The following is an 8,419-nucleotide window of genomic DNA, read 5'->3' as shown; positions in this document are numbered from 1 at the left end:
TTGAAACAATTGTCGTAATTTATTGAAAGAATTCCAGAATATTCACTCCGAAACTACCCCGATTGACTGCGATCATGATCCGCCATCTTTTTTCTCACTTTTTTTTTGACTACCCGTGGGGCATAAATTTTCTGAAACGAATAGATGTGTATGTATGTGTTACCATTATAGAGAGCTTCGCTCTCGACGATCTCTCTCATATAAAACTCTGAATGCATCCGGTGTAATTACAAGGGGAAGTTACTCTTAAGTTGGGTTTTCCGCGTCCTTGACCTCTACTCTTGAATTGACCTCGACATTGTCAGACATATTTTGAAGAAGGAATAATAATGCCTCGTAGGAGATTAAGCGACTACTCGAAAAAGCAATTCATATCATTTAGAATAAATACTTCACCACTGACACAATTTTCAACGAATATTAATCATTGGCAAAGTTTTTTTTGTATACACCGGAAGATGATTGTTTCCTGTTTTAGATTCTTTTTTTCTCAAACTCATCGCTTGCTCACTTTTTTTTAAAATTCTGATTATAGTTTTATTGTCGCTTTTTCAAACTTGATAAAGTGTGGGATGCATACTTATTTAAGCAATGGTCACTATTAAACACAAATATTAGCCACAGGACGAGTGTATTCTAAGACATAGTATACCTTTAAATCACGACTCGATTAAGTCAAAAGAAAAAGAACGAACATGTCGATGCGAAAACGTTTTTTGTCACGTAGCTTCTTAATTAATCTGGAATGCATACGGTTGTAGCTTACAAAAGAAATCTTTCTCTTTCACGGTAGACTTGAACCATTGAGCAGATATTTCTTCATATAAATGTATCATGTTATATCAATAGATTAATCGATTTCTAAGTTAGATTTCAGGGAATACTTATTTTAGGACTGGTGCCATGGCTACAGTATATTATATAACATGCAGTGTATGTTTGTGTGTGTGTCTTTTCAACTAAAATCATACTCATGACTAACTAATTTTCACATAGACTTATCTGTGACCTAGGTCAGTGCTTTCATTGAGACTCGTCTCAATACACCCTAACACTATCGATTATATGTGGTAACATTACAATAGGGAGGAGCTCAATAACCCCATAGTAAGGTATATCGATATTCAAGGACATTCGCGATATATCAACTCAATAATAGCAGAGAAGAGCGACCTTGTTACTATTACAAATACTGCATGGGCATGGGCGGGGTTTAAAATGTATTTGACAATTTGCAAAACATAAACACTAGAGGTTTCGCTTGGTTGCTTTTTATGCTTATATTGCCGTCTCTCATGTCCGCCCGTCCGTCCAATTGCTCGTAAACAATCTACAAGACACAATTCTTGAAGGATTTTGACGAAACTTGGTGTGAGTGTTCGTTATAACCCACGGATGAATCCTATTGAAAATCAGAAGACTCGAAATATATTTAGTATGAGTTATTGCCTTTGTTCTTGAAAACGCGTTCAATATTTAGCTCTAAAACACTCTAAAAGGCACAATTCTTGACCGGATTTTGATGAAACTTGGCATGAGTGTTTGTTATCACCCAAGGATAAAGCCTATTGAAAATCAGAAAAATCGAAAAATATTTAGTATGAGTTATATTGCCCTTGTTCTTGAAAACGCGATCAACATTTAGCTCGTAAACACTCTAGAAGGCACAATTCTTGACAGATTTTGACGATTTTGATGAGTGTTCGTCATCACCCAAGTGTGAACCCTATTGAAAATCAGAAAAATCAAAAAATATTTAGTAGGAGTTACTGCCCCTGTTCTTGAAAACGCGTTCAATCTTTAGCTTGTGAACACTCTAGAAGGCACAATTCTTGACGAATTTTGACGAAACTTGGTGTGAGTGTTCGTTATCACTAAAGGATGAACCCTATCGAAATCAGAAAAATCGAAAAATATTTAGTATTAGTTATTGCCAATGTTTTCAATTTTTAGCCCGTAAACATTCTAGAAGGCTCAATTCTTGACAGATTTTGATGAAACTTGGTGAAAGTGTTTTTGACCTCGTTCTTGAAAATGCTTTCAAATTTTAGCTCTTAAACACTAAAAGGCGTGATTCTTGCCGGAATTTGACAAAACTTTTATTATTCAGTACCGCGCTGAAGGTTGAATATTTACCTTCTAGAGGGCAATAAGTCATACTCAATATTATTCAGTATCGCCCAAAAGAAGTGTATGACTGAAGGTTGAATATTTCATACTGGTGATTGTTACTGTACTGCTAAATAGTTTTATTCAAAATCAAACCTGCCAGTGGGCGTATGTTACCTTACCTGGTAAGCTATCTTTATGTCATTACATGATCCGACTATCAAATCCCGGCCACAAACCATGCTTCAGGTGTTTTGTGTTAAGAATTCGCTTCAAGAAAACCACTCTTACAGGTTATAGATTGAGGTAAGTTTAATGTTCCATTTTTCAGTTTTTGAAAAAACTTATCATGTTTTTGTCCACGAGCAGTTACACAATTATCTCAGTACTGTAGTGTACGTGTCTTACAGATCCTTTGATGCCTCAATACGACCAGGCTTGCCAACTCGGCACCTCATCCAAACAGACCAGTGTGCACATACTTACGTCGTTCCATCGTATTTTACTGCCGATCTTATGTCAATTGGATTATCAGCTTCAAATCAGAAATGATAGTGTATTCTGAACATGGTAGGTTTAAGTCAATGGCGTAGCAAGCATTTTATTGACAGGGGCCATTTTCATTTACGCAAAGTCATTCTATTACCATCTTCTCTACCTAAAGACATTCTTATTCACTGAAACCTATATGCAGGCAATTTATTGTTCGCGTTGCCAATCGTGTTGCTAGACACAAGTTCATAGCCAACAGAAGAAAGCTGAAACAAAACGCAATGATCAAAAATATGTTTATTTCTGACGATTTGACCCCGTTGCGATTTAAGTTATTCCAGATGGTGTTAAATATGCCCAGACACGGATGGAAAGATCATCTGTTTGATGCAAAATGGTACTAAGACCGTGAATGAAACGCCTGATGATCTATTTAAAATTGAAGTTGTTGAAGTTGATTACCCTGCTCTCGGTCTCACAGAACTGAAGGAATGCAGTGGAAGATTCTTTTATTATTGATAAATCTATTGACATATATAAACAATAAACATACTGTGAATGACGCATTCAATAAAGTGAAAATATTGTCCCTTAATGTCTATGGTCTAGTCTCAAAATTGTGTAAGCCTGATTTCATCCAGTTGATATCTTTGTATGATACAATATGATTGTCAGAAAATAAGCTTGATCAATATGATGATATTTATGTTGATGGTTTTACCCTGCTTCCTCTCGTTGTCAGGCAAGATTGTAAATCTAGATCTGGAGGTATGTGTTCTAGTTTGAGACTGCTTTTGTAAATATGTTAAGATAAATAATGCTATTACTTGTCCTAGTCATTGTATTTTCTGGTTCACTGTTGATGACACGTTACTGTTTGAGAAAACCTTTTTTGGAGTTATTTATATATCACCAGAAAATAGCCATTATAGTAACATTGATATGTTTAGAGAAGTGGAAAATGTCATTGTTGATACAAATTTGCAAGTTTACTTGCTTGGTGATTTTAATGCACATATATAAAAAATGCTAATGAATATGTTAATATTGATAATCACATATTAGATGCTTGTTATATAACAAAATGATGACCAAATATTGATTAACAAATTGCATATTTTAGAAAACTGTAATATTTCTCCTGTTCGATTCTCACTAGATAATTATAAAATTGATAGATATGGTAAAAGATTATTAGATTTATGTAAAAGTACACAACTCTTTTTTTGTTTATGGTCGTTGTGGATCTGATCGTGGTATAGTTCACACTACATGTCACAATTCTGTAATTGATTATGTGATTATTTCACCTGAATAATTCAGATCTGTTATTGATTTTAATTTTACTAGCATTTGATCCTATTCTCAGTGATGTTTATAATCCTGTATGCTTACATTTGTGTTCAAATGTTAGATCTAATTGTACTATTAGTGATACAGACATTATTGACTCTGATAATCACCTGTGAAGATAAATCTCGTGTACAACCAAAATGGTGCAGAGACCGGGCTGCAGTTTTCACTGAACACCTTGACACAAACCGTGTTGATGAACTTCTAGTTGTACTGAGGTCAATTGACACTCAAAATACAGACCTTGTTTCAATATAGTTGAAAATTGTAATATTATTTTTAAGGATGCTGCTGAACATGCAAATATGTTTGTTAATTGTACTAGTATTGTTAAGAAAAAACGTAACAAAAAATATATTCATAGTAAGAAATATTTTAATAGTGAATGTTATGTAAAACATAAAGCACATCAGGTAAAACAAATATCATTATAGCATACGCTCAGTTGTTAATCATAAAAATATGGTTTGTAAAAGTAAAGAATACAAGAAAATAATAAAAAAACCAAAGAATTTAGTCAGTATCAAAAGGCATTTCTGACTAAACTTAGAGGTCTGCGTATATCAGACCCTAAATTATATTGGTACTTGTTAAGTGGTAACAAAGGTAAAGCTAATCAGTGAAAAATGATAAAGCTAGTAGTAAGGATATGATACTCAATGAGTTTCTTAAGCATGCAGATAATAGACTTTTACTCGTTTATGTGAACATTTTTAATATTGTTTTTGAAAGTGGTATAGTACTAGATACCTGGGCTAAGGGTTATATATATCCTATATTGAAAATTATTTACCAGTATACTAAATGATAGACTATTTAAGTACATTGAAAGTTTAGGCTTGTTATGTGAAGAGCAAGCTGGATTTAGAAAGGGTTATGGTACTGTTGACCACATTTTTAATTTGAAATGTCTCATTGATCTAAACTTATTCAGAAGGGAAAAGTTATACAGTGCTTTTGTAGATTTTCAGAAGGCGTTCGACTCGGTTAGTAGAGTGCTGCTATGGCAAAAACTGTTACAAGATATTATTGGTGGCAAAATGCTTACTGTTGTACAGAATCTATATGGAAATAGTAAATCTTGTGTAAGAGATGGTAATAATTTCTCAGAATATTGGGCTTCCAATGTAGGAGTCAGACAAGGAGAAAATCTCTCCCCTCTGTTATTCTCTATTTTTCTTAATGATCTGACAGAGTTCTTATCACATGCTTATGATGGTCTTAATGATGTATGTCATATTTCTCATTTACTGTTTATTAATGATGATATTGAAGTTTATTTTAAATTGTATTTGCTACTATATGTTGATGATACTGTTATTTTTGCGGAATCTGCTGCTGAATTAAAATGAACATTAAATGCTTTGTTTTTATATTGCAAAACTTGGAAACTCAAAGTCAATGTAGCTAAGACCAATGTTGTTATTTTTTCAAAAAATAGGCAGTGTGAGAATACCCAGTTTTTCTATATTAATGAACTAATAGCTGTTTTAGAAGATTTTCAATATCTTGGTACTGTGTTTTCAAGGAAAGTATTTGTGATTTGTGTGATAAGGAAGAACTAAGTGATGAGTTTCATTATATAAATAATTGTAATTTCTTTAGTATAAAAAGACATAAATTTATACCTGATCATATCTATAACAACAGAAACATTATTAGTCTGAGTTAATAGTGAAGATAAATAAATATGCTAAATTTGAAAATTGTCATGTCTGTATTTAAGTAACCGTAATTGCAATGTCCCACTTCCAGCTGCTTACACTAACTTCATATGAATATATGTTTGTGCAAGCTTTATATTTGTTATATTTATTGTGTTAAACTTATCGTACTATAATGCCTCATGTGAGGCCGTTAGTGAAATAAAAAAAAGTTTCAAAGTTTCAAAGTTTTCACCAGGCAGGCAAGAAGGACTGACATGGATTAAGCGTCTAGTCGTTCCGATGGGACAATAAACCGAGGCCCCTTGTGCTACAGGCTGTTAAAGATCCCTCGACAGTTGAAAATCGAAAAAGAGCAGGTTAATGCCACTGTCCTGGCAAAATTTCCCTTCCCTCATTGTAACCTGCATGGGGTTGCCCGTCTTCATTAGCCCACATGGTGCAGAAACGTAGGCCTTAAAACTCCATTAATTTCATTTTACAATCCCTTTCAAGTTCGAGCCCAAGTGAATCATAGCCTACGTATTCAACTGCAGTAATTCTGCGGTGAAGATTCTGTTAGCTCATACATTCTGCTGGTTATAGTCGGACTCGCAAACCATTTTCGCAATCAACCACCTGCTGTATATAAATGACAATAACCAAGTTTATTTATTGATATATTTCAGAATATCGTATTGTAATGAACTGGTAAAAGCAGTCTGTGTAACAGTATATTGTCGTCAATACAGATAGCAAAAACCGCCCTTTTCCATCACAAACTTCAGCAAATTCTGTAACTAAAAAGTGTCACAAACACAAGAAAAACAACGTTAGTTGTCATCGACACTCCTGGGCTGTTTGACACAAATGTAGCCAATGATGATACGATCACCCAAATCGTTAAATGTGTTGCTTTAGCAGCTCCTGGTCCCAACTTGTTCTTATTTGTACCGAGTCTTTAAAGGTTAACCAAAGAAGATATCGATTCAATTGAACTGTTAAAATCCACATTTGGTAAAGATGTCCTTAAACTTGCAAGGATGAATTAGAGTATAAAGATATACAGGAGTACATTGAGAGAAGTCAACAATTCCTGAAAGATTTGATATTGGTGGTCGGTATGTATCTATTTGTACTAAAGAGTCGAGAGCCAAAAATTACAAAGAAGACGTAAAAGATGTGCTTGATTTAATTACCCATACCCCGTGTTGGGGGTAAATTGTAACAGATCACGGAGTAAAATGTAACTTAACAATAAACCACTTGTAATCTTATTTCAGAACAAACAATTAAAGCTTTCATCATTTCCTGTAAGAAAGGATTACATTAAAACCATAAGATGATTTTTAAAATTGCAAAGTCAGATTCGTCCGAATTGTGGCGATTGTATGGATTCACTCTTCGTTTGACCAGTGTCTAAATTGTATTGTATTGTACTGATAATAATAATATGGACATTTATAAAGCGCTAGTATCCACATTACTGAAGGACATGCTCAAAGCGCTAGTATCCACATTACTGAAGGACATGCTCAAAGCGCTAGTATCCACATTACTGAAGGACATGCTCAAAGCGCTAGTATCCACATTACTGAAGGACATGCTCAAAGCGCTAGTATCCACATTACTGAAGGACATGCTCAAAGCGCTAGTATCCACTTTCCATCTGTATTGCGATATAATTATACGTCTAGGTATACCTTAACACAGTTACAACTTACCCCACGAAGAATGTTACAGATTACCCCTAAATCACCTGCTCATTTCAAATCCCCCGCCCATCATTTATGTATAATGGAACAGCGGCAGATCAAAGAAGCTATGTTAAAAGATCCTACCAATAATGCCTCCTTTCTCTTGTCATATAACAATCTATGGAAAAAAATTTAAAAATATCTCAAATTGTACTTTCATTTCTGATAAACATATTTTGCGTCATTTACAGTCCTGTTCTTAAAGCGCGTCCACCTTCTTCAGATATGTTAATAGCCCACCATTCTAAGAGGATATAACTCGGTAGAATTGTAGAGTTTGTGTGTTGGAAGCTTTTTGTCCGAGTTTTGCAAGAGCATTTCCAGGGATAAAGCAAAAGTTTGTCAATTGAACAACATCCTGATGCTACGGTGGCTCACATACGACATATTTCACTTTTAATTTTGAATTAAAAACATTAATTTTCACCTAGGTCGTTTCTTTCTATCAAATCACCATCAGGGGGGGATAATCTTAGCTAATTTTGTGTTGGCGGTGGGTAAACGAAATAGTCCGAAAGACTCATTCCGAACAGTAATTTTTAACTCAGACCACAATGATCTTAGTAGCCTTATCAGTAATCCAGCACTAATATCTTGAATTCTGTTGCCAACCGACCCAGCAATGCTAATCATAGTCATCTTATCACGAATACGGGTTTTGACAAGGTCTTATTAACGAGGAAGTATGGGGGTGTGGTTTGGACACGATGCTGAATAGAGAAGTCTAAGGGAAAGCTCAAAATTATCATGTTTATTGCCATGAAATAAAAGTATTAGGGATTAGTAAAAACGACCCTGTAAATCAGCTTTCTACTGACCGCTTCCATGGCGTTCAGGACTGGTAGTCAGCCTGTTTGCATTTTCGTTTCAATGATTTTGATAATTCTTTAAATTCTTGTGAAAATTGTCATGTGGCAATTTAGAGATAAGAAGGAGGGTCAACATTTATAAAATAGGATACAAAGGTAAGTCGAATATAGACTATTAGTTGGTAATATTATTTTGACAAATAACTAAATTTTCATTTGCTGATCAAAATACGTTTATACGCGTTTCACAAATCCG

The sequence above is a fragment of the Lottia gigantea genome (genome assembly GCF_000327385.1).
Source record: "Lottia gigantea unplaced genomic scaffold LOTGIsca_4, whole genome shotgun sequence".
Taxonomy (NCBI): Eukaryota; Metazoa; Mollusca; class Gastropoda; family Lottiidae; genus Lottia; species Lottia gigantea.
This window is presented reverse-complemented; position numbering follows the sequence as displayed.